The sequence below is a fragment of the Cricetulus griseus genome, chromosome 4 (assembly GCF_003668045.3).
Source record: "Cricetulus griseus strain 17A/GY chromosome 4, alternate assembly CriGri-PICRH-1.0, whole genome shotgun sequence".
Lineage (NCBI taxonomy): Eukaryota > Metazoa > Chordata > Mammalia > Rodentia > Cricetidae > Cricetulus > Cricetulus griseus.
In genome coordinates, this window is record NC_048597.1 from 183,695,672 (window position 1) to 183,713,865 (window position 18,194).

Below are 18,194 nucleotides of genomic sequence, written 5' to 3' on the forward strand. Positions count from 1 at the left end.
ATTATGCTTTATTGTGACATCATAAAGCTGAATAATGCCATAATCTTCCATTGTCCCATCACAATGTTATACTGTCATCACAATTCTCCAGGTGAAATCAGTGCTTCTCCTTCATATATATTCTGCTATCATAATGCTGCATTGTGATATCATAATGGAAAGCGGGGCCATTACAGTACTCTATTTTGATCCCTTGTGCCCTCACAGGGATGCATTGTGACATCATAGTGGTCCATTATGCCCTCACAATGATGCCAGCACTCCTTTTCCCATCACTGTGGTGCTCTGTGAGATCACAGTGACCCATTGTGCCCTCACACTGCCATACTGTGGCATCACAGTGCTGCATTTTGCTATCACACACTCCTTTGTGACATTGCGATGCCGCACTGTGATTCAGCATTGCATTCTGTCATCACAGTGCTCTACTATGACATCACAAGACCCCTCTTTTTCCACCCCCACACTGCATTATGAAATCACAGTGATCCATTGTGCCATCGCACTGCCATACTGGGACACCACAATGTTGTGTTTTGACATCACGATACTCCCTTGTGACATCACAATTCTTTGCACTGCCATCACAATAACTCACTATGACATCACAATGCTACTTTATTTTTTTTTCTCATCACCACAGGGGACTATGAAATCAAGGTGACCCACTGTGTCATCGCACTGCTTTGCTATGCTGAGACAATGCTGCATCTGACACCTCAATGCTTCAACGTGCGTTGTGTTCTGGAGCAGCATGTTCTGAGCCTTGACAAAATTTGATTTTATTCTATAATTGGAAAGCAGCCACTAAAAGCAAGGCTGACAGGCAGGGAGCTGTTGGTGTATGTTGCTAGAATTCCTTCATCTACCCCCTCCTACTAAGGTCCCAATGACAGTCTGAAGTATGATTCTACCAAAGTTCACTCTGGGGAACCAATGATTTTATCAGGCTTACTGACATCAGTGGGTAAGGGGTGACAGGCTGGAGTGTGGGTGGCCTTAAAGCAGCCATACTAGATGGTCTGCACCTAGTGTGGATGATGACTCCTCCATGGCTGTATAGGCTCTAGTCCTTCCCCACCTACACACTCCAGCCCACACTATACACTGAGTGAGGCCACAGGAAGAATTGTACACAACTGGTTAGAAGGATCGGCTGAACAGTCAGGTGAGGGTCCTGTGACCCTCCTTGCCTTTTCTTTTGAGTCAACAAGACCAGCTACGATGATCTTTTGTGCACAGACCCAGAAGATGGTGGCAGTGTGGCTCAGAGGATAGTTCTGTACAGCTGTGAAATGTAAACAAAGGTATTTCAGAAGGATTTGTCATCACCACTGTGGAGAATTTCCTGAAGAGTGGAGGACCCAGCTATATAGTGGAGTGAACAATGGAAGGATTTTGCACATTCCTTTTCTCTTGCTGCAAACAAGAAGCAGGATAAGGGGCTGGTGGTAGAGGCAGGCGCAGATGGATCTCTGTGAGTTGGAGGCCAGCCTGGTCTACAGAGCTAGTTCCAGGACAGCCAAGGCTACACAAAGAAACCCAGTCTTGAAAAGCCCAAGGAAGAGAAAAAGGAGGAGGAGGAGGAAGAGGAGGAGGAGGAGGAGGAGGAAGAAGAGAAAAGGGGTGGATTTCTGCTTATAGTTGGAGGGGTTACAGGATACCATGACAAAAAGAACTCTGGCTTGGAGTCAGAATAAAATACAGCAGTGAGCTATGCCATAGTATTCCTTTGGAATACAGTGAGGTGTGAGGCGACACCTGCCATCTAGGCTTGTGTAAGCACACTCCATGGAGTTTGCACAGAAACAAACCGAATGACACTTTTTTTTCCCCACTGTGACCCCATTAAGGAACACATGCTGCTTTTTGCAGTCTTCCCTCCACTAACCACTGAAACCCTGACAATTCACTCCAGCTCTCAACAACAGTTCTCTCATCTGTTACACACAAATGCCAACCACCAACGCTGCCAATTCACAGAAAGGTGTGGAGACAAATGGAGAGATGTGTGCTGGAGAATATTTATTCTGAGAGACACCCTCCTTCCTTTGAAGTGCCAGTGGGACTGACTGTGGGGGAAGTACCAAAGATGCTGAACTGCACCTCTTTTTGTTCCATTTGTTGTTGTTCAGAAACTCTTAAACACAATCACCAGGAGCCAGTTGTGGTGGCACAGGCCTGTAATCCCAGCACTTGAGAAGGAGAGGCAGGCAGATCTGTTAGTTCGAGGCCAGCCTGGTCTACCAAGTGAGTTCAGAGAAAAACCCTATCTCAAAAAAAAAAAAAAAAAAAAAACCAAACCAAAACGAAACAAAACAAGAACAGTCATCAGGAAGGAATTAGATGAGCAAGATATTTACTTGGGGGACATGCCTGTAAAAGCGGAGGGGCACAGGAATGGTGGAAGAGAACAAACACCTGGAGAGGCAGAAGGAAAGACTGAGGAGAAGGCATCTCAGACCACACACGGTACTAAGAAGGTTTTGTGGCAATCGAGGTGAGTCTTTAAGCCAAAATTGCTGCTTAGAGGAACCTGCACTCACTTCTTCCGGGTTCAGTCGCTGGCCGGGTAAACATGGTCTTAACCACAAATGCAGTGATGGATCTGCAGGCACTTCAGCTGGGGTTGTCAGTCAAGTCTGCCCCCTGTGGCCGGAGATTCGAGTGACATGTTTCCACAGGTGCCAGGCTATCCACTGGGCTTCAGTCCTGCCCCCTCCACTGACACTTCCTTCCTGAGTGCTTCTCCCATTTTACCAAATTCCTCTTCCACTGTTTAATCTTCGTCAAGGCTTGGCACAGATGACCTAAAATACTTTCCCTTTTCTTTCTTTTAGTTTTGGTTTTGAGACAGGGTCTCAGGTATCCCAGGCTGGCCTCAGACTCACTACATAGCCGAGGATGACCTGCAACTTCTGACCCTCCTGCAGCCACCTCCCTAGTGCTAGGATTACAGGCCTGTTCCACGATGCCTGCTTTTACATGGTGCTGGAGATGGAGCCCAGAGTGTGCTAGGAAAGCCCTCTGCAACCAATTATATCTCCCACCCCTAAAATACCTTCTTTACTTGACTTCAAGGAAACTACATGCTCTTATTTTCCTCCAGTTTTATAGAGTAGGAATCCTTGCTAACCCCTCTCTTGTTGCAATCTCTAAAGGGCCCTGGAGCTGTTTTCTGCTCTTCTTTATCTGCGTTCATTCCTTTGGTTATCTCCTTCTGCCCTGCAGCTTTCAATGCTGTTGGTAAGGCAAAGGCTCCTATCTCTAGTTGAAACCTTCCCTTGTGCTCCAGTCCTGAAGACGATACAGGTCTTTCTAACTCAGAACTCTAGTGAGACTTTGCCTGGTGGTAGAATGAGACCCTCTCATCTCATTTCGCCCTCATGGAGAACAATTTTAAGGGCAATGGTAGATTCCTTTTTCTTTTGTACACGGAATGTGGACATGGACATGAATCAGTGAGGACACTAAGGTCAAGGAAGGCGGAGAATGATGTGACTCAAAGAACAGATCGCATCATAGAATGCACACGGCCTTATTGGCCACAAAACAGGATGCCTAAAGTCAAGCAAAATAGAGGGGTTAATTCTGCTGAGCTGAGCACAGCCCAGACTGCATTGCTTCTTCACAGTGTTTAACAATCAAATCAAAAATGTATATTTATTAGGGAAATATGACCTGGAGAAGTTACTCTTTTACCCAGAGGCCAGTAGGAGAAGGGCCGACAGGAAATGGGAATGGAACGCACAAAGCAGAGACTTGCCACACAGAGGTAAAGAAACCAGCCTGCCCACAAAGCTCCGAGTGACATTTCAGACCCGAGGGTGTTAGGAGGGAATTACTGTGCAAATCCCCCAGTGGAGCCTCAAAGTCCTCTGGCAGCAGCCATGGAAAGAGGGATCCTGTGCTAATGTTCTAACCATTGTTCTTAAGCACGGTGGGCCAAAGTTCACGGAGCAATATCTGCATGTTTACACGGAGCAGGAGTGAATAATGCATGCAAATTCTGTGCTTTGGGTTCCCTTGTTTAGAAATCTGCCTTGCTTGATGTGTGTGCCTGTAATCTACTTAGGCAGAGACCTTTCCTTGTGTTCTAATATCAAATAGGCTTTAGCTTAGGCAGGTCTAATGGGACCTTGTCATTGGTGGAAGCTTAATAAGGTATCAGGAGATTGCAAGTAAATTTCATTAAGAGGCCATAATCTCTACCTCATGAAAAATTATGTGTTTAAAAATATGGGGTCAAGTTACCCCTGCAATCTGCCACAAAATAGCCTAAAAATACCCTGCAGGGATGACCTGTGTACTTCTAGTTGCGAAAATACCAGTAAGCTTGGGAGCCTGGACAATCAAGATTTTCCAGCCTCTAACAGCTGAGGGGAACATGGCTAAAATTCGGTAGAAAATTAAAAAGGCACATCAATTATCTTTGGCCAGTTGGTTTGTTTTTTCTAAAGTTCCAAATGTCCACCTCATTGCTATGAAAGAAGTAAGATGTGGGCTGGGTGTGGTGGTGTATGCCTACAATCCTAGCACCTTTGAGGTTTAGGCAGAACGGCCGGTGGTTTGAGGCTAGCCTGGGTTACATGGTGACATCCAGGTGAGCTTGTGTTAGAAAATGAGACCCTGCTCAGAAAAGAAAATAGAAAAAACAGAGAGAGAAAGGACCCGGGTGGTGATGGAGCTGCCTTTAATCCCAGCACTTGGGAGGCAGAGGCAGGGAATCTTTGTGAGCTTGAGGTCCAGCCTGGTCTACACGGTGAGTTCCAGGACAGGGAAGGCTACACAAAGAAACCCTGATTTGAAAAACCAAAAATAAATGAATAAAATAAAAAGAAAGATGAAATTGGGTACAATCATACCTCCCCAAAAATCACTATAATTCATATATAAAAATGAAGAATGCTTTAAAAATGAGAGAGAAAAGAAAGAAAGAAAATGTAGCTTACCCCAGGGAGGAAATGTTTTCAGATAAACAAAAGGAAACCTCTGTAAGTTATATGCAACTGAGAAAGAAGCTAACAGGTTTTATGAAGACAGCTGTTTCAAGTATGAAGTTCTGAGTGATTGCCTGTGAATAAGCCCAGGAATTTTTTGAAACTAGTTTTCAAAGCCTTTCGGCAAGCAGCACCATCCTGCTCAGACTGCCGTGGTAATATGAACAGGGTAAGGCTCAGAAGAAGATGGCAAATAGCCCAGAATGGCATTGACAAAAGCAGCAGCTGCACAGGACAAGGACCCTTCCTAGCCACTCCCAGCTGAGGGGACTCACAGATCTTCTAGAAGAGAGATCTCACAAACAGCACCATACATGGCTTGCTTATTCAGTTATGAATAGATAATGCATTCATGTCTTCACATTTGGACAGCTCAAGAATATATAGTAGTAAATCCTATTCAGGTCCTGTCTAGACACATCCTCAGAGACAACTAACACTACCAAAACCTTATACATCCCTGAGTGTAATACTGGTGAATACATACTTACAGCTTTTGCCTTTTATGCTAAACTCTATATACTTGAGCTTGTTTTTTTTTTCCCACTAAACAATAGTTGGAACTTACTATTATTTATCAGTTAAAAAAGAAAGGTATCCCCATTCCTTAGCAGCTGACCGCTACATAATTTATTCGACCAGGCTGACATTAATGGACATCTAAGTGCTCTCTAGACCTTGGCTCTTACAAACAATGCTTTGTTTTGTTTTTTTTGTTTTTTTTTTTTTTTTTTTTGTTTCTTGAGACAGGGTTTCTCTGTGTAACATCCCTGGCTGTCCTGGAACTCACTTTGTAGACCAGGCTAGCCTCAAACTCACAGAGATCCACCTGCCTCTGCTTCCCAAGTGCTAGGATTAAAGGTGTGTGCCACCACCGCCTGGCCAAAGACTTGCTTTCTACTTTTAATTTTTGTGCATATTTTAAAAACGCCACAGGATAAAACCTGGAGGTAAAATTACAGATGCAAAGAATGTGTGCTTGCAACTTTGATGGATGATCACGTGTTCCACAAACGCCCCTTGGCACAGCACTTGGGCTTTGTCTTCATTTGTATTTCTCACAATGATGAGATTGTCTTCTCATATATGACTTAAGAGACATTTATGCTTTCTTTTATGTAAACAGTTCACATTCTTTATGCATTTATCTTCTAGGTTACTGCTTTGTTTATACTTTTATGTGTTGTTTTGTGGTGCTGGGGTTTAACCTAGGTCTTACACATGCCAGCAGACACTCGATCATTAAGCCACATATCCAGTCCACATTTTTTTAATTCTCTAATTTACATTAAATTTAATTTTTAAAAATTCAATTTTTTGGTCAAGGTTTTACTGTGTTACCCAGATTTATCTGAAATTCCTTCCTCGGGTTCTTCTCCTGCCTTACGTGGCTCTCAAGGAGTCTAAGCACCTTTTAGAAGAGCCTTTATACATTTTTAATAAGTTAGTACTTGAGAGATGGCTCAGTGGTTAAGAACACTGGCACCAACGTTATGACTCACGTTCATGTGTAACCCTAGTTCAAGGGATCTAATGCCCTCTTCTGGCCTCCATGGGCATTGCAGGCACAGGGTCCGCATGGACATACATACATGCAAGCAAACTCATACACAAAAATGTTTTTTTAAGTTGGTACTTTTACTGTAGTAGGAATTTCAAGTATTTCCCCAATACTGACACAGCTCATGGATTTTTAAAATGTATATTTAAATGACAATTGGATTATGTAGATATTTGGAGTCATACTTTTCTTTCCTTAAGGATTTAGAGGCATTGAGGCATTCCCTTCTGTCCTCTAAAATTCAATGTACTTGAAGACGAATATTTTTGTTTGTTTGCTTGAGACAAAGTGTCTCTATATAGCCTTGCCTGGCCTTGGACTCATAGATATCTACCTGCCTCTGAGTCCAGGCCTGCTGGGAATAAAGGCGTGCACCACCACACCTGGCAGTTGTAGAGGAATTTTACACCAGCCTATTTTGGTTTTACATTTTACAAATGACTTACTTTGTTGTTGTTACTGTTTTGCTTTATTATTCAAGGAATTTTTTCCTTTTTTAGTTTCAAATTTTCTCAGCTTTATGAGGTTACATTTCAGGGTGGATCTTTATGTGTCAAATTTTCCTTGAAACACAACATGTTGTTGGTATTACTGTTATAAATGGAGTTGAGCCTTGGGCCTCATACATTCAAAGCAAGTACTCTACAACTGAGCTGTGCTCCCAGCCCTCTTCTTAATTTTTTGTTTTGCCATAGTGTCTCGCCAAGTGTGGAGGTTGGCCTTAAACTTCTCATTTTCCTGCCTCAGCTTCCTGAGTATCTGTGATTATGGGTATGGACAAATAACCTGGGCCCACCTATTTTCTTCAGCTGTCTTGGTTACTTCTCTATTGTTGTGAAGAGATACCATGAGCAAGACCAAGGCAATTTATCAAAGAAAACACTAATGGGCTCCCAGTTCCAGAGGGCTAGAGTCCATGACTGATATGATAGAGAACATGGCATCAGGTTGGCAGGCATAGCCCTGGAGAAGTAGTTGAGAACTTATATCTGATCCACAATCAGAGAGAGAGAGAGAGAGAGAGAGAGAGAGAGAGAGAGAGAGCTACCTGAGAATGGTGTGGGCTTTTGAAACTTCAGAGTCCACCCCCATTGACACACATCCTCCAACAAGGCCACACCTCTTAATCCTTGTCAAACAATTCCACCAGCAGGAGACCAAGTATTCAAATATATGAACCAATGGGAGCCATTCTCATTCAAGCACCACACCAACTGTATTGCCAATATTTTCTCTGATTCATTAAGTGTGGATTTTAGATAATTGTCTGCTGGATATGTTTTCTATAGATGTCATTTTTTTTACCTGTAACTATCTATTTATTAAGACTGGATGTTACTATGTAAGCCTGGAACTTGCTATGTAGACTAGGCCTCAAACTCACAGAAATTCACCCATCTCTGCCTCCCAAATGCTGCAATAAAAAGCATGTCCACTATGCCCTTTACTAACTGTAATTATTTTAAATTATATTTTTTCATTCACTTTGTTTACTTTTCTCATATGTAATTCTTTGTTCTCTAATAAGAATCTAGTTTCCCAGAAGGGAACTGGGATTGTCATGTAACTCAATCTTGTTTGTAATTACAATAAAAAAGAAGAATCTAGTTTCCCTCTTGTTACAAATTGTCATTCCACTTCATATCATTTTTAGGACACTCTCCCTTCTAGAGTTTTGTTTGTTTATTTGTTTGTTTGTTGTTGATGTTGTTGTTTTGGGGGGGTCAGGTATGGTGTTTGAGACACCATCCTGCCCTGGAACTCACCATATAGACCAGGCTGGCCTGGAACTCAGAGATCTTCCAGACTCTGCCTCCTGATGCTGGGACTAAAGGTGTGCGCCATCATGCCCAGCTCCTTTCTAGAGATTTACCACCTTGTATCTCCCCATCTTCCTGACTCTTGCACCTGCTTGGTGTCCTCGTTTATATTGAGAATGAGGTGCACACACATCACATTACGTAAACATCTAGCTTAGGGCTCTTCTGTCCTGCTCAGCTTAAACTGTACTCGTTAAAGACCAGCACCCACTCTTCCTTCTTCTCAGTTCCCATAACCACCATTCCACACTGTCCCTATGCGTTTGACTGTTGGAGGAATTTCGGTGGAATCATACAGGGTACATTAATCAGGGGGTACATTAATCAGGGTTCTCTAGAAGAACAGAACTGATAAACCAAATCTATTTATATGCAGGAGTGGCTTACAGGCTTCGGTCCAGTTAGTACAGCAATGGCTGTCTCCAGAGGAAAGTCCAAGAATCAGACAGTTGTTCAGTCCATGGGGCTGGCTGTCTCAGCTGGTCTTTAGTGTACACTGGAATCCCAAAGAAATAGATTTTTTTTGAGACAGGATTTCCCTGTGTAGCTTTGGAGCCTGTCCTTGAAATCATTCTGTAGACCAGGCTAGCCTTGAACTCACAGAGACCCAACTGCCTCTGCCTCCCAAGTCCTGGGATTAAAGACATGTGCCACCACTGCCCAGCAAGAAATGTATTCTAACACCAGCAAATGAATGCCCCAAAGGCAGGATAGATAAACTTGCCATCAAAAGTAAAGGCAAGCAGGCAAAACCTTCCTTCTTTCATGTCCTTTTATAAAGGCTGCCACCAAAAGGTGGGCTTAGGGCAGGTCTTCCACTTCAGACGATTCATATTTAGTGTGGGTCTTCCTACATGAAATGATCCAATCAAGAAAAATTTCTCACAGGTGTGCCAGCTGCTTGGGTTTTTGTTGACTCCAGATGTAGTCAAGTTGACAACCAAGATTAGCCATTATCTATGGTATTTGCCGTTTTGTGGTTGGTTTATCCCATCTAATTCAGTACAATATTTTCAAGGTTTATCCATTCAGTAACATATTTCAAAATTTCCTTCTATGCAAGGCTGAACAGTAACCATTGTATGTATGTATGTATGTTCATGCTTTATGAGTGAGTTGCTTTATTAATTGCCAAATTTCTGGGAAAACATTTGGTTCAAACTTTCATCAGTTCCATGGAAAACATCTGTGATCAGTGCTGCCCTGTATTTCTTCTGCTATTCTTCTGTTCTTTTTCCATCAGTGTGTGTGTGTGACCATGTGCTCGAGAGCAAGCATGCACACACACACACACACACACACACACACACACACACACACACACCCTGGATGATTTATTTTTCATTTTTCATTTTGGGTCCATGGACTGATTTTGAACAAACATTTGCAAATGGTTGCTAGTTAGCAATGCTAGAGTTGTGCCCAAGGCTAGTAAAAATTGGCTAAGGGTCATCACCTAAAGGAGAGAGACAACCTATTTGTCATGTCTTCCCAAATGTCAGGTAGGCAGCTGGAAGACTCATTCCAGGCCTATTTTTCAATCCTCTTCCCCACTAACTGCTTTTCTACAGCTGCTCACACGAGCACAGTCCTACGCTCTGTGTGTTTTACAATCACACTGCCTCTTCTTAGGATGCACAGACTGACAGGGGCATCAGTGTCTTGGATGTAGTCCTGGTTTTGCAGGCTCTTTAGGGGGTTGCATTCACACGCAGTTCCTGTTCTTCCTCCACATCCTGTCTGCTCTGCACTGCTTTTTGGCAGCCCCTTTACCTTTGTTTAGTTTATATTTTCATAGATATCAGATTGCATTTCTATTTGCTTCTCATTCTTATTTCAGGTGATTTCCTAGAGAAAGAGGAATACTAACTTGGTTCCACTATTTTCAAACTGGAAATATGTATTTATTATTTCGAGACAGGGTTGAACTTTAAAGTGATACATAGTTGGAAAATGACCTTGAACTTCTGATTCTCCTGCTTCTACCTCTCCTGTGCTGGGATTACAGACTTGCACTGGCCCACCATATTTAGTAGTGCTAGGGATCAAACCTGAGGCTACCAACTGAATTTAAGTCCTACAGACTCAGTCTATCAAATAAGCATTGTGTCCTTATTTAAACCTTCCAATTAGAGGATCTTTCAAGAAATCTTATGGACATGTGGACCAGGATGCCCTGGCTGGCAATAGCTGTCAGGACAATTATAAGAGAGCAGAGCAGGAAACAAACCCTCGTAAAAAAGACTTGACCTGGCTGATTCTTAGCTGCACTATTCTGTGTGCAACATCTTATATTCTTAATTCTAGGAACTGAACCACCACATTGCAGTCTTCTCTATCATACAGTCCTCCTCTCAGGCCTCAGGCTCAAAGGAGAACAGGTACTCCTGGCAGATAGCAGGGTCTGCAATCCAAGAACCATTCCTCCCCAGTCCTCTGTGCTCCTTCATGTGGAGACATTATGGCTATGAGTGTAGGACATGTTTTATCACTGTGGAAGAGGAAGTGCAGATGTAGGAAGAGCCTGAAATTCACCTCTGATCCATGAACAGCTTGTGAATTTCATCATTAGCATCACTTTTTCAATACCTATATTTCTTTTGAAAATAAGTAATTTGCCTTTAAAACCTTAAAGACGTTTCAAGAGGAAAGAATGCTGAGAAAGGAAGGGAGCAGAGTAAATGAAGGGAACACCTAAGGCAAACCCTGAACAGTTCTGCCTGGCTGGACTTACTACTCTACTGATAGTTATAATCATTTAAGCAAACCAGCAGGAAACCAAACACGAAAGTTGGTGAGGGAGCCCGTCGTGGTGGGAGGGAACAGTTCTACGTGGCCCTACCTGAATTCCTTTGCTTTCCTCATTTTATGGAATTGCTGAGCCTCTCATTCCACACTAAGTCCAGTGACTTTACTGTTCTTTCTAGAGGATCATCTGCTCCACGGGTGTGTAGCTACTGTTCTGTTTATACCCTGTGAAGCACTACTGGGCACCAGCTAGTTCAGGGGAAATCAAAAGGAGCTCTACCTTGGGACTTGGCAGTACTTGGCTCTTGTTTTACAAGAATGATGTTAGGATTAGATTTAAGCATTCCTGTACTAGGCCGGCATGGATAGTTGTTGCTTGAAGTCTGAATTACAGAGTCATTTTATGTTAGAAATGGCTCTTTAAAAAAAATGAATTGACCAGGAAGTGTGGACATGGCACTATGATCCGGACCCAGCAAGGATTCTACTACAGGGAATGAGTTTTGTGGGTTGGAAACTGTTTCCTGACAGTCTCATAAGTATATAATGAAAGCATCCTCCATACATTTTACATATAAATTTGCCATCATTTTCAAAGCCAGAGTGATCACATGCTGTCCCTTCTCAAAGGTACTCTTAATCCTTTGGCTTATACAACTGCAATGATACTGCCAAGAGAGTCATTTCAATTTCTTCTCCCATAAACAAAAGCACTTAGACACAAATAATTGCAATAAGAGCATATTTTTAACAGGAGGACTTTGGAAACTATTTGCTAATAGGAATGATGCCTACAATGAATATTGTGCTGGGAACACTGACTGATTCAGTAACCATTCACTTGAGAACTTTTCCAGGGTTGTTTTTTCTTTATTCTTTCTAAGTTTTCTTACACTTTGCAAGTGAAAAAAATTTCTAAACTAGCATATCCATAAATGGAATATTACTTGGCAATAAAAAGAGGCGATGCACTAACATTGGCATCAACATGGATGGACACTGAAAACACTGCTCAATGGAAGTAGCAATCGAGAAGAAACTACACACACTATGCTGCCTTATGTAGAATATTGGAATCAGTAAGTCTACCGGTAACAGGGATCTGTGCTTTCCTAGGTGTGGGCAGAGAGAGCAGGACTAGCGTGACTGCTAAGAGTGGAAGTCTCTCACTTTCTGGGGTAATAGAAATGTTATGTGTAGTAGAAGTGGCTGTATGCTCTGTGGATATTCTAAAGATCATTCCATCTTAAACTTCCAACAGATGACGGTCGTGGTGTGTGAATTGTATCAAAGTAAAGCCATTAATAGGGTGGAGGACGTGGCTTTGTGACAGAGGGTGTGTGAGACTTGATTCAATTCCCAGATCCTAAATAAATAAAAGTTAAAGACATGAAAAAGATACAGAAAAAAATGTATCAGTCACATTTCTGAGACAATAGTATTTAGAGGGAAAATATGATGACATTTGATACAGAGTATGATATGTTGAAGCCATTACAAGTTGTAGGTTTTTAACTGGACAAATGATTTTGCTACCTTAATGCCTGGCTTGGTGCTTCCCAAGTTGTTATTGGTAAAAATACTCAGAGAAAGAGAACTGAGAGCAGCATGTGTATGACTGCATATTGGTGAATATTCTTCTTTCTATGTATAATGTATACATACATATATATACAGTCAACTACACATATCTATATATAGGTAGATATATATGTACCTTCTGTATATGTCTGTATATATAGTGTATATACATATGCACTATATATCTACTATGTGTATATTCTATATATTCTTTCTCTCTTCCCCCTCTCAGCTCACTCATGTTATGAAAGACAATGTGCTTTACTCAAAGGCTACTGATTTTAATGGTAATCTCATCTGAAAACCTATCATCAAAGGGACATGTAGATTGGCATGAACTGAATGTCTAGATAGTATGTTTGTATTAGTCAGGATTTTCTAAAGCAATGGTTCTCAAGCTTCCCAGTGCTACAACCTTTAATACAGTTCCTCATGCTGTGGTGACCCCCAACCATAAAATTGTTTTCATTGCTACTTTATAGCTGTAATTTCGCTACTGTTATGAATTGTAATATAAATATCTGATACACATGATATTTGATATTTGACCCCCCCAAAGGAGTAGTAACCCACAGGTTGAGAACCATTGTGATACAAACAAAACAAGGCAAAAAGAACTCTCAAGTTTTGAATCTAAAGGAACAGAACTGAAAATTATATATATATATATATATATATATATATATATATATATATATTGTGGTCCAGACACTCCAACAATGGGTGTCTCCTAATGAAAAGTTCAAGAATATTATAGTTGTTCAGTCACCCACAAGGCTTCTCGGCTGGTCTTCAGTATACATTAGAGTCCTGAAGAAGCAGGCTCTAATACCAGTGGAGAGCTGCCTCCAAAGCAGGATAGAAGAACTTGCTAGTGAGAATGAGGGGAAGCAGGCAAAAAGCAAAAGCGTCTTTCTTCCATATCCAGAAAGTGTGGGCTAGATTTAGGGTGGGTCTTCAGACCTCACATGATGCAATAAAGAAACAGCATTCATAGGTGTGCCCAGTTAATTCCAGATGCAATCAAGCTGACAACTAGGCATAGCTGTCACAAGTCAACCCCTTGCCAATCTTTTTTATCTTTTATCACACAATTATAGCTCCTTATTTCACACCTGATTTCTAAATGAAAATAATAACCAGGTCAAAATTATGCCTAGCATGATATAACTATGCCATGTACAACTTCAAATGCATTATATATTTTAGAATATATGGCAATGTCCCTTTAGGGACATTTCAAAACTTAAATATGATAACCACTAATTGTCCCGCGTGATCGTCTTGCCGGCAAGAACGACACAGGACACTCGGATCCTTCTGCAGTAAAGCTTTTATGCGTCTTGAGAGAGAGAGCATAAGCTTACAAAAGCGGAGACCCCGAGCCAAGAATCCCGTCCCCTAATAAAGGCTCATAAGCTCTGATCGGTGCGTGTACAGCTGGGATAGGTGGATGACTCGTCACCCTATATGACACCATGGAATAGGCGGGGCTAGGCAGTGGAAAAACACTGAGCACATGCATACCAACGTTGTTTACTTGATCCGGCAGCGGATGTCAGCGCCATCTTGTAATGGCGAATGTGAGTGCGGCTCCTCACAACTAATTCTATCTCAATTGATGTTGTATTACATGATAAAGAAATAAAGAAAAGGGCTGGAGAGATAGCCCAGTGGTTAATAGCACCGGCTGCTCTTCCAGAGGATCTGGGGTTCAATTCCAGCATCACGTGGTGGCTCACAACTGCCTGCAACTTCAGTTCCAGTGGATGCCAATGCACATAAAATAAAGTTAAATAAGTTTTAAAAAAGAAATTAAGAAAATGAAGATATCTGCACTAATACATTCTTAGCAAAATACGACAAAAACTATGTTAGTCACTGTTTTTTGGTGTGAAGAGACGACCAAGGCAACTCTTTTTTCTTAAATTTTATTTATTTAGTATGTATACAGTATTCTGCCTGCATGTCTCCTCATGCCAGAAGAGGGCGTCAGATCTCATTACAGATGGTTGTGAGCCACCATGTGGTTGCTGGGAATTGAACTCAGGATCTTTGGAACAACAGCCAGTGCTCTCAACCTCTGAGCCATCTCTCCAGTCCCCAAGGCAACTCTTATAAAAGCAAGTATTTAAATGGGGCTTGTTACGATAAATCTTTCTGCCAAATGCCGCCTGAGCCCCACGGCCACGTGTGAGCTTTACATCAGCCGCCTGCCCGAGTTAGGCCCAAAAGAATACACAGAAACTTGTATTAGGTTCAAAGCTGCTTGGCCAATGACTAGGACTTCTCATCTGCTAACTCAGTCTTAACTATCATAAACCTATATATTTTATAAGACTTATCTTATCGGACACCTTATTGGCGTCCCTCCTTGCTGGGATCACATCTTGCCGCTGGAGCAGGAGCGGAGGGGAAAAAGAGGGCCCTTCCTGTTTCTCCGCTTAAATATGAGTCTCCTTGCTATGTCACTTCCTGCCTGGATCATCATTTCTCTACTACATTTCCCAGAATCCTCTTTGACTCCTAGTCCCGTCTACTTGCTGTCTCATTGGCCAAACAGTATTTTATTTAACAATCAATAAGATAAACATACATAGTGCATTCCCCATCAGGGGCTTGCTTACAGTTTTAGATATTAGTCCATTATCATCATGATGGGGAGCATGGTGGCACACAGGCAGACAGACATGGTGCTGGAGAAGTAGCTGAGAGTTCTACTCCCTGATCTGCAGGCAGCAGGAAGAGAGTGACTGTACCTAGCACAGGCTTTTGAAACCTCAAAGCCCACCCCCAGTGACACACTTCCTCCAACAAGGCCACACCTTCTAATCCTTCTAATCCTTTCAAACAGTTCCTACTCCCTAGTGACCAAGCATTCAAATCTATAAGCCTCTGGGGTCATTCTTTCTCAAACCACCACAGAAACACTCATGTTAGTTATAATCTTCCTTTTTGCAACTGGACACATGGCCTTAGCTGGTATTTATAGCTGCCTTCCTTTATGACGCATTCTATATTTCCTCTACCCTCAGCAAGCACAAGGTCTTAGCTCTTTCCCCAGAAGAGTGGCCCTTACTTTCATTCCTGAGGAGTCTGTGTCCTTTTGCCATCCTGCCTGTATTAGCTTGTTGTAGTTCCCATTGACTTTAATCATAGGACATGCAATCCAGACATAAACTTTCTTATCTCCATTGTGGAGAAACAATCCAATTTCCACTTGGTAATCTGAATCGATCACCCTTCCTAACACTTACTCCTTTCTTAGCCTGTTGGTTTGAGGGCATCAGAAGCTCAATGTGGCAAGGCAGAAGTCTGAAATTCCAGGTAAATGGAATGTTAGTTGTGCCTTCTGGAAGGAACACTCTCCACTCTAGAACCAAAAGTTCTAGGACAGCAGAACTTAAGGTCACAGAAACAGGGAGCAAAAATTTTCACAGTGGGTATTACTGGAGGTAATAGTGAGTAGAACCTTTGCCCTTTCTACCCCTTGATTCCTGGAGCTGTGAATCCTGGCTATGAGAGAAATTGTATTATATATTGGACACTGATTCAAAGATATACTACCTTCTGAATAGCCTCACCACAGCCCTCCAGGCTATTGCCACCTAATTAGCACTGTAACTGTTGCCAAAAAGCCATTCCGTTGTTCTATCAGGCCCACTGTTTCAGGATGGTAGGGAGTATGCTAAGACCAGTGGAGTGTCTTAGCCAAATTAATACATAAAATTAACCATTACAGTTAGCCATTGCATTACCACAGCACCACCCACCATGGTCTGGGCCCTCCCCCATTGGTCACTAACTAAGAAAATGCCTTATAGCTGGGTCTCATGGAGGCATTTCCTTAACTGAGGCTCATTCCTCTCTGATGACTTTAGCTGTGTCAGGTTGACACACAAAGCCAGCCAGTGTTGAAGACATTCTACTATGAAGAAAATAACTATGAGTCATCTGTACTGAACAACAGATCACCATTTATGTGTGTGCAAGGGCCAGACAGAGAAGGATATTAGGCATCCTGTTCTATCACTCTTTGTCTTACTTATTAGAAACTAGGTCTCCCATTGAACATGGAGCTAGGCTGGTGGGTAGCAAACTCCAATGACCTTTCTGTCTCTGTCTCCAACACCACTGGAGTTATAGGTGTGCATGCAACCATAACCATAATCAGTTTTTAACATGAGTGCTGGGGGCTAAAATTCAGGCCCTCATGCTTGCAAGGCAAGCCTTCGTGCCCAATGAGCACCCACTCAGCTGTAACCACCACTTTTTCTTTATGCAGTGGGTAAATCAGGAGAATCCCTGGTGTCCGTGATGGAGGAGCCTTATTTGAGGTCCTTACATTTATAAGGAGTGGACATACATTTAGCACAGTTTACTACGTTCTCACCTCCCCCCAAACTGTTGTACTCCATTACTCTCAGGTATTTCCTTTAGAGATTTAAGTAAGCTGACAATGAATTCCTGCAATAAAAACATTTTATCTTACTCATGAGTGGAACTATAGCCTACATTTCACCTGGCATTCACATGTGAGATGAAGAAATTAACTGAGATAGTTGTAGTTAACCTACAATGTTGCCTACACCAGGGAAGGGTACAGAAGGAAAACGAACATAAACGCATGCCAGAAAACATGCCTATGGCTTATCACAGAGTGTAGTACAACCATCCCACAAGGTAGGAACTGTCCCTGGTTCAGATAGATAGCAAACTAAAAGTAGTTGCTGCAATTGGCCATCGGAAGAGGGGGAGGGGAGGACTCATACTGAAAGATTCCTGTTATTCTCGGTAGTCTCCTAAGGAAGTTTTATGGGCCTTGGCTCTTGGAAGGTATTCAGTCGGCTTTCTCAGCATCTCCCATGCACATGCGTTCTTCATCCTTCCATGTGTCAGCAAACCTTAAAATGCTTTGGTTTCCCAACAGGTGAAGCACAACCTGAGTTATTATTTGTACTTCCTTTCTCTGAAGTTGCCTTGGTAATCGCCACCCCTTTAACCTTAAATTCAATATGTACATGTAAAATTTCAAGTATAAACTACCTTGCCTTATTCTGAAGGATAAAAGCCAACATTTCTATTTATTTTTGTTGCTTTTAAGGTTAATATACTTATTGAGATTTATTTTATCTACCCATTTTTATGGTTTTGGGGACAAATTCATATGGTTCCATTAATACCATCAACTTAGAAAATTGTCATCATCTCCATATTAGTTACTTTTCTGATTGCTGTCACAAAATAGCTGTCAAAATTACTTAAGGAGAAGTTTACTTTGGCTCACAGTTCAAGGGTACAACCATCATGGTGGGGACACGGGAGGAGGATGGTCATACTGTGTTTGCAGTCAGGAAGCAGAGGGGTTCAAGGCTCCTGCTCAGCTCACTTTCTCCTTTGTGTTCTGTCCAAGACCCCCAACCCAACCCATGGGCAGGTCTTCCCCTTTTTGGTTAAATCTTTCTGGAAACTCCCTCATCAACA

General features: G+C 42.1%; 1 protein-coding gene across 1 annotated transcript in view; it reads left to right on the forward strand.

The window, feature by feature from the left end:
* The first annotated feature begins 2,408 nt into the window (after window positions 1-2,408).
* The window catches only part of Znf280d (zinc finger protein 280D), a 118,967-nt gene continuing 103,181 nt past the window's right edge, over window positions 2,409-18,194 (forward strand). Inside the window, exon 1 of the mRNA XM_027411194.2 lies at window positions 2,409-2,500. The gene's annotated coding sequence lies outside the window, so the exon portion shown is untranslated. The remainder of the gene's footprint in view (window positions 2,501-18,194) is intronic.